The sequence below is a fragment of the Salvelinus fontinalis genome, chromosome 23 (assembly GCF_029448725.1).
Source record: "Salvelinus fontinalis isolate EN_2023a chromosome 23, ASM2944872v1, whole genome shotgun sequence".
In the NCBI taxonomy this organism is placed as follows: Eukaryota; Metazoa; Chordata; class Actinopteri; order Salmoniformes; family Salmonidae; genus Salvelinus; species Salvelinus fontinalis.
In genome coordinates this window covers 8,560,297-8,578,566 of record NC_074687.1, presented here as the reverse complement: position 1 = coordinate 8,578,566, position 18,270 = coordinate 8,560,297, and positions in this window count along the sequence as shown.

The following is an 18,270-nucleotide window of genomic DNA, read 5'->3' as shown; positions in this document are numbered from 1 at the left end:
GCCTTCCAACCTCTAAGAGGAGTCCGCATTTTCCTGAAGCACACAGTTGTCTCTTTTTGTATCACATTCCAATCATGAGTAGCGCAGAGGAGTCACTGTAGTCCCCGGTTAGAAAATAGGCTACATCACACCCGGCCATGATTGGGAGTCCCATAGGGTGGCGCACAATTGGCACTGTCGTCGTTCGAGGTAGGCCGTCATTGTAAATATGATTTTGCTCATAACTGACTTGCCTAGTTAATTAAAGGTTTAATAAAAAAGTTTTTAAAAACTCGGGGGGACAAAAATGCCCTCCCCCAGTGACAGGACTGCCCCTGTCCATTGCCAAAGACCCACAACACAGCCAAGGTCCCACATGTTGTTCAAGAATATGGAGTATTGATGGAGAAAAGTGGGTAAGACTCACTTTAACATGCATTGGCCGATCAAAAGCTAATATAGACGTGACAATAATAACAAGGCTTATAAAAGGGCAATGGGTTTCACTGAATTTCAGACAGACATAAAATGTTCTGCATAGTAACACTAGGTCGACGATTATGCTGCATTATATGGTATCAGACTGTGGGTGTGTCATAAGCTGTCGTAAGTCTAGAAAATACAGCAATATCTTTGTCATAACACGATCATGACATATTTATGTCAGATTATGACATGTGTTATGAACCTTTATGACATGTTCAAAGCTAGTGTTACCCAACATGTTGGTAAGCAATTACCCAATTACCAATAATCAAATGTACAGCATTGGACCACATGTCAGATCTCATTATTAAGTATTATAGAGCTGCGATTGTTCTAAAAAAGTGCCTTTAACCTCTCAGCTCTCTTGTTCAGAATTTTCAGATTAAAAAAAATACAAATAATCAATACATGGGCTAGTTGATCTGGACATTTCTGACAAGTTATAAATGGCTCGCTAAGGTCTGCAATGACTGACATGACAAGAGTAAAACTGGTGATGACTCTCCAATATTATTCTACTATTACAACATTCAAAAATAAGTTGAAAGCCAGACTGAGTTAATAAAAATAAATGCACTCCTCCACCGACTGCCCCGCCCCACAGTTTGGAAACCACCAGGGGTGGAAAAAGTACCCGATTGTCATACTTGAGTAAAAGTGTAGATACCTTAATCGAAAGTTACTCAAGTAATAGTAAGTCACCCAGTAAAATACTACTTGAGTAAAAGTATTGGTTCTATATATACTTAAGTATCAAAAGTAAATGTAATTGCTCAAGAATACTTTAGTATCAAAAGTAAAAGTATGAATCATTTTAAATTCCTTATTTTAAGCAAAGCAGACACAACTATTTTCTTGTTTTTAAAATGTATGGATAGCCAGGGGCACACTCCAACACTCAGACATCATTTACAGATAGCCAGGGGCACACTCCAACACTCAGACATCATTTACAAAAGATGCATTTGTGTTTAGTGAGTCTGCCAGACCAGAGGCAGCAGGGATGACCATGTGTTGTCTTGATAAGTGCGTGAATTTGACCATTTTCCTGTCCTGCTAAGCTTTCAAAATGTAACGAGTACTTTTGGGTGTCAAGTAAAATGTATGGAGTAAAAAGTACATTATTTTCTTTAGGAATGTGGTGAAGTAAAAGTATTAGTTGTCAGAAATATAAATTGTAAAGTACAGATACCCCAAAAAAACGACAAAAAAAATACTTTAAAGTACTACTTAAGTACTTTACATCACTGGAAACCACTGATTTAAATGTGGACCATTATTTCTACAGTTTAATTTGGTTTTAGTCCTTTCAATGTAGAGTGAGGCAACCCTGCCTTAGATTATAACACCACCACTTCCAATGGAACTGCACAGAGCCAAGGATCTAATCCAGCGGGTCTTAAACTTTTTCAGCTCAAGATCCAAATTAGAAATTGACCGTCATCCCATGACCCAAATCATCCTCCAACGACTCAAATTAGGAAGAAATAGTGTGAGATTATATATTTATTTTAATATCTTGCGACTCACCTCTCACTCGCTCACGGCCCACTTTGGGTCCCGACCTAAAGTTTAAGTAACCCTGATCTAGTCCATTTAAACGCACACTTACTTTGAAATCGTTGACACTTTCAGACAAGCAGGTTGTGTGTTGAGCCAGGGTCACAGAGCAGTATAGGTCTACAGCTTGAGTCTATCACCTTTCATAGTAGCAAAATGAAAGTGAAACGTTTTGATGGTCCATTCTGGGAAATCATACCGTTTTTCTGCATCTGTTACACAGTGCCTAATTAAAGTTCAGATACAACCTCATTGGTTCTTAAGGGTCACATGATTTCTCAGAAAGTAAAATGAAATCAAGGTTGTTTCTCAAAGTGGGTACTACCACAGATAGACACAAAAAAAACAGATGAAATCCCACTGTGGATGTAATTGACTTGAAAATGAGGGAATATTTATACTGCACAGCCTAACCTATGGATTGTGTCCCCATGAAATGGGCTATCTCCTCAGTGATATTCACAGAACACAACTGTGTAGAGTTTACACAAATATTAGCGTTTTAGCTGCAGGACTTTGTGAGAAATCAGCTCACTACACAGCCTATAGTGCATATTGAATATACAGATTGGACTGTACAGTCTAAACTAGAGATTGTGCTCCCATGAAATGGGTATCAGCCTACTCAGTGACACTCACAGAACTATGTACAGTTTACACACATATTAGTATCTTCGCTCCTATTGTGCCACACGGCACACTTCACTTCACTTCCCTTCATTGAATGGGACTCTGTTGTTTCATTGCCCCCAAATGAAAAGCCCTGTACATATTGACCAACTACGGTTTGGACCCTATCATGCAGAATAGGTGGTTAGAGTTCATTGGTCCCCAGTGCAGTGGTGGTGAGTATACCGGTAGCTAGACCATAGACTGATGGTTATGAATCTGGTCGTGTATATTTCAAAAGGTTGTGTTGAAACATACCTGGTTTGATAAACTAGTAGGCTAATTCTCAGCCAAGCAGATACAACTAGTAGAGTCATTTTGGTTGTGAAGTGCATTAGCAAAAAGCTTAGATCTTTCTTTACAACAAAATGCAATTGACCACTTGTCTACTGTACCCCCCAGTCACAGGACCTCTCAGTCACCGCCTCATGATATTGCCTGATGTAGTTATTTGAGAGATGTCAAGTTTGCAGCCAAACATGCAGCATAGAGAGAACCAGTAAGGAGGCAACCATCAGCATCATTTGTGTGTTTGTGACTGACCGGTATCTTTAATGAGGGGCCAGGAGCTGATCTACACTGATATACCAATGGGGCTCTGGTAAAAACCTCTCATCCAGCCTCACCTCTTGTCTGCTCACTAATGGTTGTTGATGGGGAGACCATAATTGGGTAGGTTTTATCTGACCTGTTCAAACTTCAACATAGTACCTGCCATTGGTAATAGAACAGTGATGGTGTGTGTGTGTTCACAGAAACATGTATGGAGCCAGCACATGGAGACTTGTAAGATGATGTGATGAAGTTCAGATTGACTGACGAGTTAGATACTGATGTCTCTGAATGGAGAGAGACCTGGTACTCTGACAGACAGGCTAGATACTGATGTCTCTGAATGGAGAGAGACCTGGCACTCTGACAGACAGGCTAGATACTGATGTCTCTGAATGGAGAGAGACCTGGCACTCTGACAGACAGGCTAGATACTGAAGTCTCTGAATGGAGAGAGACCTGACACTCTGACAGACAGGCTAGATACTGATGTCTCTGAATGGAGAGAGACCTGGCACTCTGACAGACAGGCTAGATACTGAAGTCTCTGAATGGAGAGAGACCTGGCACTCTGACAGACAGGCTAGAGACTGATGTCTCTGAATGGAGAGAGACCTGGCACTCTGACAGACAGGCTAGATACTGAAGTCTCTGAATGGAGAGAGACCTGGCACTCTGACAGACAGGCTAGATACTGATGTCTCTGAATGGAGAGAGACCTGGCACTCTGACAGGCAGGCTAGATACTGATATCTCTGAATGGAGAGAGACCTGGCACTTGGGATTCAAGAAACACCCAAATCAAACCACACCCCCAAGCCAACTCACGTTTGGCTTCTGTCATGGTCGCCAGCATTTCTTGAGGAGCTAGCCAAAAGACAAGGACAAATCAGCAGGTGCAAAAACCATGGAATTGAAGACACGAAAAATGACTGAGTTAGGGAGTCCAAAGCCAAATGCTCTACCAAGTTTTTCCAGCACACATCTTTGACCTACTACAGAAGCTATGTTGGTCTATTGTACTTCAAACAATTTGTAGGCAGGTTGCTTAGGATTCAAACCTTCTCAAACAGCCGAATTCATACTCTTCAGTTGAATAATGGACTTTACAGTGTCCGGTTATTAAAATATCTATACATCATTAGGACATATGCATTAGTGTATCTATAGGTGTCACGTTCCTGTTTTCTGTTATTTTGTATGTGTTAGTCGGTCAGGGCGTGAGCTTGGGTGGGCAGTCTATGTTATGTGTTTCGTGTTGGTTAATGGGTGACCTGATATGGTTCTCAATTAGAGGCAGGTGGTTTTCATTTCCTCTGATTGAGAGCCATATTAAGGTAGGTGTTTTCACATTGTTTGTTGTGGGTGGTTGTTTCCTGTATCTGTGTTTGTTGCACCATACGGGACTGTATCGTTCGTTCGTTTGTTTGTAGTCAGTACTGGTTCGTTCGTTCTTCGTTACGTGTAAGTTCGTAGTCCAGGTCTGTCTACTTCGTTTGTTGTTTTGTATTGTTGTTCAAGAGTTTTTTCCGTCTTCGTCTGTTCCTTGTAATAAATAATATGTATAACTCCAATGCTGCATTTTGGTCTAATCCTTGCTACTCCTCTTCGGATGAAGAGAAGGAGGAAGCCCGTTACAATAGGCCTATTGTAAATGTGTATAATTGTAGCGTCACTATCTTTACTTAAATACAAATATAAACTTTAAGCTTCATGTTCATCTGACAGAGGTAATGAACTGCCCATTGATCAGCACAGCAATTCATAAAACAGGACAAAGTGGTTTTGAGTTTATGTCAATATTACACAGATTAGCTAATGGTTGAAGAAATCAGTATGTTTCATGAGCTGAAATAAAAGATCTCAGAAATTTTCCATACGCACATAAAGCTTTTTTCTCTACAATATGTACATGCTTGTTGATGAGAATTTCTCCTTTGCCAAGATAATCCATCCACCTCAAATCAAATCTTATTTGTCATATAAACATGGTTAGCAGATGTTAATGCGAGTGTTACGAAATGCTTGTGCTTCTAGTTCTGACAGTGCAGCAATATCTAACAAGTAATCTAACAAATCACAACAACTACATTATACACACAAATGTATAGGGATTGAATAAGAATATGTACATATAAATATATTAATGAGCGATGGCCGTGCGGCATAGGCAAGATGCAAAAGATGGTATGAAATACAGTATATACTTATGAGATGAGTAATGTAGGATATGTAAACATTATTAAAGTGCCGTTATTTAAAGTGACTAGTGATACTTTTATTAACCTTTACTTGACACCCATCCCGGATCCGGGAGCATCCTCATCAGGAAAAGCTGACTAGCATAGCCTAGCATAGCCTAGCATAGCGCCACAAGTAAATAATAGCATATAAATATCATGAAATCACAAGTCCACTACAGCAAATGAAAGATAAACATCTTGTGAATCCAGCCATCATTTCTGATTTTTTAAATGTTTTACAGCGAAAACACAATACGTATTTCTATTAGCTAACCACAATAGCCAGAGACTCAACCGCAAATTTTCACCATGTTTCTACCGCATAGGTAGCTATCACAAAACCGACCAAATATAGATATAATTAGTCACTAACCAAGAAACAACTTCATCAGATGACAGTATTATAACATGTTATACAATACATTTATGTTTTGTTCGAAAATGTGCATATTTGAGGTATAAATCATAGTTTTACATTGCAGCTAACATCAAAAATATCACCAAAGCTGCCAGAATAATTACAGAGAGCAACGTGAAATACCTAAATACTCATCATAAAACATTTATGAAAAATACATGGTGTACAGCAAATGAAAGATAAACACCTTGTGAATCCTGCCAATATTTCCAATTTTTTAAGTGTTTTACAGCGAAATCACAATATAGCATTATATTAGCTTACCACAATAGCCAAACACACAACCGCATTTATTCATCACATAGATAGCATTCGCAAAAACCAGCAAAAGATATAAAAGTAATCACTAACCTTGACCAACTTCATCAGATGACAGTCTTATAACATCAGGTTATACAATACACTTATGTTTTGTTCAAAAACGTGCATATTTAGAGCTGCAAACCGTGGTTATACATTGTGAATATGTAGCATCGATTCACCAGAATGTCCGGAGCTATTTTGGACACTCACCTAATCTGACCAAAGAACTCATCATAAACTTTACATAAAAATACTTGTTGTATGGCAAATGAAAGATACACTGGTTCTTAATGCAACCGCCGTGTTAGATTTTTAAAAATAACTTTACCATAACAAACAGCTTGCGTTATTGCGAGACAGCGCCCGCCAAAACGGCAGAGAATAGGAATCAACATTTTCCACAGAAATTCGAAATAACATCATAAATTGTCCTTACTTTTGTTGAGCTTCCATCAGAATCTTATACAAGGAGTCCTAGGTCCAGAATAAATCGTTGTTTGGTTTTAGAATGTCCTTTTCTCCTGTCGAATTCGTGCCACAATGCTAGCCAATGTTGATGACGTTCCCAGTTTCTCTCGACGCAAAGAACGGAAAACTCCAAAAGTCCCATTAAACGTTGAATAATCTGATAAAACTCGGTTGAAAAAACATATTTTACGAAGTTATTATCACAAGTATCAAATAAAATCAGAGCCGGAGATATCCGCCGTGTATACCGAACGCTTTTCAGAAGCCAATGTCGACGTACTTCGCGCGCCAGAGAAGACAAAGAAATTTCCAGACCTGTCACTCCAAAAGCTCTTGTTCGGCCTCAGATCAAGCTAGACACCCCATTCCACCTTCCACTGCCTGTTGACATCTAGTGGAAGGCGTATGAAGTGCATGCATATCGATAAATATTAGGCAATTGAATAGGCAGGCCCTGGAACAGAGCATCGTTTCAGATTTTTCACTTCCTGTATGGAAGTTTGCTGCAAAATGAGTTCTGTTTTACTCACAGATATAATTCAAACAGTTTTAGAAACTTGAGAGTGTTTTCTATCCAATAGTAATAATAATATGCATATTGTACGATCTAGAATAGAGTACGAGGCAGTTTAATTTGGGCACGATTTTTTCCAAAGTGAAAACAGCGCCCCCCTATTGAAAATAAGTTTTAAAGTAGCCAGTGATTTGGGTCTGTATGTTGGCAGCAGCCTCTCTATGTTAGTGATGGCTGTTTAACAGTCTGATGGCCTTGAGATAGAAGCTGTTTCTCAGTCTCTCGGTCCCAGCTTTGATGCACCTGTACTGACCTCGCTTTCTGGATGATAGCAGGGTGAACAGGCAGTGGCTCGGGTGGTTCTTGTCCTTGGTGATCTTTTTGGCCTTCCTGTGACATCGGGTGCTGTAGGTGTCCGGGAGGGAAGGTAGTTTGCCCCCCGGTGATGCGTACCCTCTGGAGAGCCTTGCGGTTGAGGGCGGTGCAGTTGCCGTACCAGGCGGTGATACAGCCCGACAGGATGCTCTCGATTGTGCATCTGTTACATTTTGTGAGGGATTTAGGTGACAAGCCAAATTTCTTCAGCCTCCTGAGGTTGAAGAGGCGCTGTTGAACCTTCTTCACCACGCTGTCTGTGTGGGTGGACCATTTCAGTTTGTCCATGATGTGTACGCCGAGGAACTTAAAACTTTCCACCTTCTCCACTACTGACCCATCGATGTGGATACGTTGGTGCTCCCTCTGCTCTTACCTGAATTCCACGATCATCTCCTTTGTTTTGTTGACGTTGAGTGAGAGGTTGTTTTCCTGAAACCACACTCCGAGTGCCCTCACCGCCTCCCTATAGGCTGTCTCGTCGTTTCTGGTAATCAAGCCCACTACTGTTGTGTCGTCTGCAAACTTGATGATTGAGTTGGAGGCGTGCATGGCCAATCAGTCGAGGGTGAACAGGGAGTACAGGAGGGGGCTGAGCACGCACCCTTGTGGGGCCCCAATGTTGAGCATCAGCGAAGTGGACATGTGAATAAGCTGATTAAACAGCATGATCATTACACAGGTGCACCTTGTGCTGGGAACAATAAAAGGCCACACTAAAATATGCAATTTTGCCACATAACACAATACCACAGATGTCTCAAGTTGAGGGAGCGTGCAATTGATATGCTGAGTGCAGGAATGTCCACCAGAGTTGTTTGCAAAGTAAATGTTGTTGAGCTTATGTCAATATTACACAGGTAAGCTAACGGTTACATAAATCAGGAATGCAGTCAGGCTCTAGACCTCTGTATATGAGTGACTGTGTCCAACACACCACCACCTGTTATGTTGGGCACCTACTGACCAAAAAAATATATTGCTAAATTAAAAAGTTTAAGGAAATACAGGCACAACATTACTACAAGACAAATTGCAAATATGATGGTATTGTAAGGCAATCAAGCATGATGGTCTTGTTAGCTAATCAAGCATGATGGCTTGAAAGCTTTCACATTAAAAGGTAGTTCAAAATTCAAAAGGCACTCGCACATCTGAGCTATCTTTTTTGCAGGTGCATGGTAACAGTTGAATAAAGAAGAAACCCGCACACTGCTCTGGATTGTATCACTGCTGTTGATAGTATCACTGCTCTTGATAGTATCACTGCTTTTGATAGTATCACTGCTTTTGATAGTATCACTGCTCTTGATAGTATCACTGCTGTTGATAGTATCACTGCTCTTGATAGTATCACTGCTTTTGATAGTATCACTGCTCTTGATAGTATCACTGCTGTTGATAGTATCACTGCTTTTGATAGTATCACTGCTGTTGATAGTATCACTGCACTTGATAGTATCACTGTGTTAAGGCTGTCGCTTTCCTCATCCTCGGATGAGGTGAGGAGAGAAGGATCTTCAGACCAAAATGCGGTTTCAGGGAAATAAGCCATCTTTTATTTTATAACAACGATAAACTAATGATGATGGCAACACGAAAACAAACACTTTAACAAACTTACAAAATAACAAAACGACGTAGAACGAAACCTGAACATAAACTCACATCACTAAATGTTAACTCACGGACAGGAACGTTACATCAAAACACACGAACAGCCAAATAGCCCCGTAAGTGAATAACACATCGACAACGACGAAGACATCACAGGAGACAATCACCCACAAACAAACAGTGAGAACGCCCTACCTAAATATGACTCTTAATTAGAGGAAAACGCAAACCACCTGCCTCTAATTAAGAGCCATACCAGGCAACCCATAACCAACATAGAAACAGATAACATAGACTGCCCACCCAAAACACATGCCCTGACCATAAACACATAAAAAACAACATAAAACAGGTCAGGACTGTTACAGAACCCCCCCCTCAAGGTGCGAACGCCGGGCGCACCAGCACAAAGTCCAGGGGAGGGTCTGGGTGGGCAGTTGACCACGGTGGTGGTTCCGGCTCAGGACGCTGTCCCCACACCACCATAGTCACTCCCCTCTTCTGTCAACCCCTTCCACTGACCACCCTAAAACTACCTTCCCCTAAATAAACAGCCAGCACTGGGACAAGGGGCAGCACCGGGACAAGGGGTAGCACCGGGACAAGGGGCAGCACCGGAACAAGGGGCAGCACCAGGATAAGGACCAGCACCGGAATAAGGGGCAGCACCGGGACAAGGGGCAGCACCGGGACAAGGGGCAGCACCGGGACAAGGGGCAGCACCGGGACAAGGGGCAGCACCGGGACAAGGGGCAGCACCGGGACAAGGGGCAGCACCGGGACAAGGGGCAGCACCGGGACAAGGGGCAGATCCCGGCTGAAGGACTCTGGCAGGTCCTGGCTGAGGGACTCTGGCAGGTCCTGTTTGGACGGCTCTGGCAGGTCCTGGCTGGACGGCTCTGGCAGGTCCTGGCTGGACGGCTCTGGCAGGTCCTGGCTGGACGGCTCTGGCAGGTCCTGGCTGGACGGCTCTGGCAGGTCCTGGCTGGACGGCTCTGGCAGGTCCTGGCTGGACGGCTCTGGCAGGTCCTGGCTGGACGGCTCTGGCAGGTCATAGCAGGACGGCTCTGGCAGGTCCTGGCTGGACGGCTCTGGCAGGTCCTGGCTGGACGGCTCTGGCAGGTCCTGGCTGGACGGCTCTGGCAGGTCCTGGCTGGACGGCTCTGGCAGATCCTGGCTGGACGGCTCTGGCAGGTCCTGGCTGGACGGCTCTGGCAGGTCCTGGCTGGACGGCTCTGGCAGGTCCTGGCTAGTTGGCGGCTCTGGCAGATCCTGTCTGGTTGGCGGCTCTGGCAGATCCTGTCTGGTTGGCGGCTCTGGCAGATCCTGTCTGGCGGGCTGCTCTAGCGGCTCCTGTCTGGCGGGCGGCTCTAGCGGCTCCTGTCTGGCGGACGGCTCTGTAGGCTCATGGCAGACGGGCGGCTTTGCAGGCTCATGGCAGACGGGCGGCTTTGCAGGCTCATGGCAGACGGATGGCTCAGACGGCGCTGGGGAGACGGATGGCTCAGATGGCGCTGGGGAGACGGATGGCTCAGATGGCGCTGGGGAGACGGATGGCTCAGATGGCGCTGGGGAGACGGATGGCTCAGATGGCGCTGGGGAGACGGATGGCTCAGATGGCGCTGGGGAGACAGATGGCTCTGTAGGGAGGAGAAGGAGAGACAGCCTGGTGCGTGGTCTAGGCACTGGCTGCACTGGAGAGGAGGAAACAGCAGGAGAAAGAACCCGGAGAGACAGCCTGGTACGGGGGGCTGCCACCGGAGGATTGGTACATGGAGGTGGCACCGGGTCTACCGGACCGTGAAGGAGGACACGTGCTCTTGAGCACCGAGCCTCCCCAACCCTACCAGGTTGAATGATCCCCGTAGCCCTGCCAGTGCGGCGAGGTGGAATAGCCCGCACTGGCCTATGCAGGCGAACCGGGGACACCACCCGTAAGGCTGGTGCCATGTACGCCGGCCCGAGGAGACGTACTGGAGGCCAGATACGTTGGGCCGGCTTCATGACATCCGGCTCGATGCCCAACCTAGCCCTCCCAGTGCGGCAAGGTGGAATAGCCCGCACTGGGCTAAGCACGCGTACTGGGGACACCGTGCGCTTTACCGCATAACACGGTGTCTTACCAGTACGACGCCTTCTACCTCCACGGTAAGCACGGGGAGTTTGCTCGGGTATCCTACCCGGCTTTGCCACACTCCTCGTGTGCCCCCCCCCCAAGAAATTTTTTGGTCTGACTCACGGGCTCCCAACCGCGTCGTCGCGCTGCCTCCTCATACCAGCGCCTCTCAGCCTTCGCTGCTTCCAACTCCTCCTTTGGACGGCGATATTCCCCTGGTTGAGCCCAAGGTCCTCTACCGTCCAGGATCTCCTCCCAAGTCCAGAAGTTCTTGTTGCTCCGTCGAGCATTCCCATACCGCTTGGTCTTAGCGTGGTGGGTGATTCTGTTATGGCTGTCGCTTTCCTCATCCTCGGATGAGGTGAGGAGAGAAGGATCTTCAGACCAAAATGCGGTTTCAGGGAAATAAGCCATCTTTTATTTTATAACAACGATAAACTAATGATGATGGCAACACGAAAACAAACACTTTAACAAACTTACAAAATAACAAAACGACGTAGAACGAAACCTGAACATAAACTCACATCACTAAATGTTAACTCACGGACAGGAACGTTACATCAAAACACACGAACAGCCAAATAGCCCCGTAAGTGAATAACACATCGACAACGACGAAGACATCACAGGAGACAATCACCCACAAACAAACAGTGAGAACGCCCTACCTAAATATGACTCTTAATTAGAGGAAAACGCAAACCACCTGCCTCTAATTAAGAGCCATACCAGGCAACCCATAACCAACATAGAAACAGATAACATAGACTGCCCACCCAAAACACATGCCCTGACCATAAACACATAAAAAACAACATAAAACAGGTCAGGACTGTTACACACTGCTTTTGATGGTATCACTGATCTTGATAGTATCACTGCTATTGATGGTATCACTGCTATTGATAGTATCACTGCTCTTGATAGTATCACTGCTCTTTAATAAGCGTTATGTATGGCCTTCTTCAGAACTTTTGTGAGTTTTTTAAATTAGCGTCCTTATATAGACCTATCCCCACTCACATCCGTTCCACGCATCGAATGGGGTTGGAGTCGAGGGATAATTGCTACCAATTATAACAATATGCATTTCATCAACATTAAAATAAAGTGTGTACATAACACGTATTAAATACTTCTGTTAAACCGCAATGAGGACATTGAACTACCAAGCAAGTTTTCATAAATCATTGGGTACAGCGCAAGAAAAACGTCAGTGTCACGTCCTGACCATAGAGAGCCCTCGGGGTTCCCTATGGTGTTTTAGGTCAGGGCGTGACTAGGGGGGTTATCTAGTATTTTGTATTTCTATGTTTGTTGGTGAGTATGGTTCCCAATTAGAGGCAGCTGTTTATCATTGTCTCTAATTGGGGATCATACTTAAGCTGTTATTTATTTCCCACATACTTTGTGGGATATTGTTTCAGTTAGTGCCTAGTGGCGCTGTACTTCACGTTCGTTGTATGTTTTAAATTTTTTTGTAGTTTCACTTTATATTAAAATATGTGGAACTCATTGGTCCGCTCATTTCGACAATCGTGACGTCAGAGTAATCGGAAATAGGGGCATAATTCATGTTCACGTTTACAACATAACATATATAGGCATTTCATCATTAAGACCTTTAGGAAAATAATGTCTGGAGGGTGAAAATCTCAAAAGATTCTCTTTTACTTAGAGTATTATTAATATCAGCTCCCCTGTCTGATATCTTAGCTTTCTCTATGCCACAAAATCTAAAAGTAGAATTATGTTTAGGTCATTAAAATGTACTGCAACTGGATAATCCTTGTCGTTTCTCCTAATTTAATTCATGTTCACTGATTCTCTGTTTGAGAGAACGAGAGTTTTACCTACATAGCACAGCCCACATGGACATTTAATAATGTAAATAACATGGGTGGTGGAGCACGTAATAATGTCATTTATTTGGAACCGTTTTCCTGTATGTGGGTGGAAGAAATACTCACTCTTTATATTGTTGCACTGTGCGCAACCTCTGCATGTATAGCTGCCGTTCAGGAAGAGGGTGTAAAAGAGCCTGGCCGATTTTCTTTTGTGACTGGCAATTGGCATGGACAACTTTATCCGTAAATTGCGACCTCTCCTATATTCAAATAAGTGCTGGATTCTTAAATTCAGCAGGCAAAGCTGGGTCTGATGATAAAACATGCCAGTGTTTCTTGACAGCATCTCCCACATTCCGCGAGGTCAAAGTATATGTGGTTGTGAACATTACACAGTGTTCTTTAGATCTAGTGGGTCTTTGTTGTAGCAGTTCATCTTGTGTTTTCCCCATGCCAAAATAAAAGCTTCATCCACACTTTATGGAGAGTAGCCAATTCTTAGAAACCTAATTCACATCTCCGCTTCTTTATCGAGGTAGTCCTCTCTGGAGTGACATATACAGCGCAGTCTGAAGAACTGGCATCTTGGAAGTCCTCTTTTTAATGACTCAGTGTGGAAGCTCTCCACCTGTAATAGAGTATTTCTGTCCGTTTCTTTTCTACATAAATGTAATCTTGCAAAATAATTTAAACAGATCTACTTTCGCAGCACATTGTTTGTCTGTACACGTAGGTACAAAAGAGAGGCCCTTAGATAAAACAGACTTGCGCGTCAGTAAGCTCTTTTTTTGGAGAGGTTAACTACCGAGACCTGCTATAGCTCCGTGTCCATGGCCTGTGTTCCTGGTCCCCTCTTTGACCGTTTGCCTCTCCTACATCGTTTATTTTCTTTAGTGGATCCTCGTTGTGCTGCTTTCGGGCAACAGAAAAAAAATGTGTGTGTGTGATGGTAGTTGAAGTCGCTGTCAGTAGGGAATTAGCTCTCAGTGGATACCTCTGTGTGTCTAAGTTCACTTGAGCTGGTAGTCCTCTGTGTCTCGCTGATATTTCTTGATCTTCTGTTGCTTGTAGGTGGTCTCAGTATTATTTCTATCTCCTCCCCTGTCTGATATCTTAACTTTCTCTATGCCACAAAATCTAAAGGTAGAAATGCTTTTTGAGTTGGGGGCGATGAAACAACGGAGCGTTATTCAATGAAGGGAAGTGAAGTGTGCGGAGGGGCACAATAGGAGCGAAGACACTAATATGTGTGTAAATTGTACATAGTTCTGTGAGTGTCACTGATACCCATTTCATGGGAGCACAATCTCTAGTTTAGACTGTACAGTCCAATCTGTATATTCAATATGCACTATAGGCTGTGTAGTGAGCTGATTTCTCACAAAGTCCTGCAGCTAAAACGCTAATATTTGTGTAAACTCTACACAGTTGTGTTCTGTGAATATCACTGAGGAGATAGCCCATTTCATGGAGACACAATCCATAGGTTAGGCTGTGCAGTATAAATATTCCCTCATTTTCAAGTCAATTACATCCACAGTGGGATTTCATCTGTTTTTTTTGTGTCTATCTGTGGTAGTACCCACTTTGAGAAACAACCTTGATTTCATTTTACTTTCTGAGAAATCATGTGACCCTTAAGAACCAATGAGGTTGTATCTGAACTTTAATTAGGCACTGTGTAACAGATGCAGAAAAACGGTATGATTTCCCAGAATGGACCATCAAAACGTTTCACTTTCATTTTGCTACTATGAAAGGTGATAGACTCAAGCTGTAGACCTATACTGCTCTGTGACCCTGGCTCAACACACAACCTGCTTGTCTGAAAGTGTCAACGATTTCAAAGTAAGTGTGCGTTTAAATGGACTAGATCAGGGTTACTTAAACTTTAGGTCGGGACCCAAAGTGGGCCGTGAGCGAGTGAGAGGTGAGTCGCAAGATATTAAAATAAATATATAATCTCACACTATTTCTTCCTAATTTGAGTCGTTGGAGGATGATTTGGGTCTTGGGATGACGGTCAATTTCCTATTTGGGTCTCTAACTGAAAAAGTTTAAGAACCCCTAAGAATCCTTAACTCTGTTGAGGTAACCCCCCTAGGGCAGGGTTACCTCAATCTACATTGAAAGGACTAAAACCAAATTAAACTGTAAAAATAATGGTCCACATTTATACCAATGGTTTCCAGTAATGTAAAGTGCTTAAGTAGTACTTTAAAGTATTTTTATTTAGGTCGTTTTTTGTGGTATCTGTACTTTATTTTTTTATTATTTATTTTTGACTACTTTTACTTTTACTTCACTACATTTCTAAAGGAAACAATGTACGTTTTACTCCATACATTTTACTTGACACCCAAAAGTACTCGTTACATTTTGAAAGCTTAGCAGGACAGGAAGAGGTCCAATTCACACACTTATCGAGACAACACATGGTCATCTATTGCCTCTGATCTGGGGGACTCACTAAACACAAAGGCATCTTCTGTAAATTATGTCTGAGTGTTGGAGTGTCCCTCCTGGCTATCCATACATTTTAAAAACAAAAAAATAGTTGCATCTGTTTTGCTTAAAATAAGGAATTGTACATTTTTCATACTTCTACTTTTACTTTTGATACTTAAGTATTTTTGAGCAATTACATTTACTTTTGATACTTAAATACAGAACCAAATACTTTTAGACTTTTACTCAAGTAGTATTTTATTGGGTGACTTACTTTTCCCTGAGTAACTTTCTATTAAGGTATCTAAACTTTTACTCAAGTATGACAATTGGGTACTTTTTACACCACTGGTGGTTTCCAAACTGTGGGGCGGGGCGGTCGGTGGAGGAGTGCATTTATTTTTATTAACTCAGTCTGGCTTTCAACTTATTATTGAATGTTGTATTTTGTGTATTTTTTTATCTGAAAATGTATTTTCTGAACAAGAGAGCTGAGAGGTTAAAGGCGGGGTCTGTTTTCAAATATTAAAGGCACTTTTTTAGAACAATCGCAGCTCTGTAATACATTCTGAACTCTGTCATAAAGTCCAACGCTGTACATTTCATTTTTGGTCATTGGAGAAATTGCTTACCAACCTGTTGGGTAACAATTTCTTTGAACATGTCATAAGGGTTCATAACACATGTCATAAGCTGTCAGAAATATGTAATGATCGTGTTATGACAAAGATATTGCTGTATTATCGAGAGTTATGACAGTTTATGACAGCTCACACCCACAGCCTGATACCATATAACGCAGCATAATAGTGGACCTATTACGATGTTAAGATAGTGTTATGACAGCTTATGACACACCCACAGCCTGATACCATATAACGCAGCATAATAGTGGACCTATTACGATGTTAAGATAGTGTTATGACAGTGTTACGATGCAGAACATTTGATGTCTTTCTGAAATTCAGTGAAACCCATTGCCCTTCTATAAGCCTTGTTATTATAGTCAAGTCTATAATAGGTATTGATCGGCCAGTGCATGTTAAAGTGAGTCTTCCCCACTTTTCTCCATCAATACTCAGTACTCCTGAACAACATGTGGGATCTTGGTTGTGGGTCTTTGGCAATGGACAGGGGCAGACCTGTCACTGGGGACGGGGGGACATGTCTCAACCCACATTCTGAAATTGCATTTTTGCTGTGGATCTGTTGGGGCGGTATGCAAATTGGGGTGGGTCTAGGGTTTCTGGGATACGGGTGTTGATGTGAGCCATGACCAGCATTTCAAAGCACTTCATGGCTACAGACGTGTGTGCAACAGGTCGGTAGTCATTTAGGCAGGTTACCTTAGTGTTCTTGGGCAGAGGGACTATGGTGGTCTGCATAAAACATGTTGGTATTACAGGGAGAGGTTGAAAATGTCAATGAAGACACTTGCCAGTTGGTCAACGCATGCTCGCATTACACGTCCTGGTAATCCGTCTGGCCCTGCGGCCTTGTAAATGTTAACTTGTTTAAAGGTCTTACTCACATCGGCTGAGGAGATCGTGATCACACAGTCTTCCGGAACAGCTGGTGCTCTCCTCCATGTGTCAGTATTATTTTCCTTGAAGCGAGCATAGAAGTAATTTAGTTCGTCTGGTAGACTCGTGTCACTGAGCAGCTCTCGGCTGTGCTTCGCTTTGAAGTCTGTAATGGTTTGCAAGCCCTGCTTCATCCAAAGATTCTATCTTGATCCTGTATTGACGCTTTGCCTGTTTGATGGTTCGTCAAAGGGCATAGCGGGATTTCTTATAAGCTTCTGGGTTAGAGTAGCGCTCCTTGAAATTGGCAGCTCTAGCGTTTTGTTCAGTGTGGATGTTGCCTGTTAATCTATGGCTTCTGGTTGGGGTACGTACAGTACAGTCACTGTGGGGATGACGTCATCGATGCAGACAATGACTGATGTGGTGTACTCCTCAATGCCATCGGAGGAATCCCGGAACATATTCCAGTCTGTGCTAGCAAAACTACCCTGTAGCTTATCATCTGCTTCATCTGACCACTTTTTTATTGATCGAGTAACTGGTGCTTCCTGCTTTAATTTTTGCTTGTAAGCAAGAATCAGGAGGATAGAAATATGGTCAGATTTGCCAAATTTGTATGCATCTCTGTGTGTGGAGTAAAGGTGGTCCAGAGATTCTTTCCCTCTGGTTGCACATTTAAAATGTTGATAGAAATTTGGTAAAACGGATTTAAGTTTCCCTGCATTAAAGTCCCCGGCTACTAGGGTGAGCGTTTTGTTGTTTTCTTATGGCGGAATACAGCTCATTCAATGCGGTCATCAATGCGGTCATTCAATGCGGTCAATGCGGTCATTGAAACAGCTACGGAAAAAAAGATGAAAACTCTCTAGGCAGATAGTGTGGTCTACAGTTTATCATGAGGAACTCTACCTCAGGTGAGCAATAGCTCGAGACATGCTTAGATATCGTGCACCAGCTGTTATTTACAAAAATACATAGTCCTCCACCCCTTGTCTTACCAGACTCCGAAGTTCTATCCTGCCGGTACAGCGTATAACCAGTGTCGTGGAAAATCGGTTCAAATATAACACTTACAAGAACTTGTGAAATCAGTTGGCTTTTAATACAAAGTATATCAAAGCCTGGAATGGTCCGCGGAACACACAC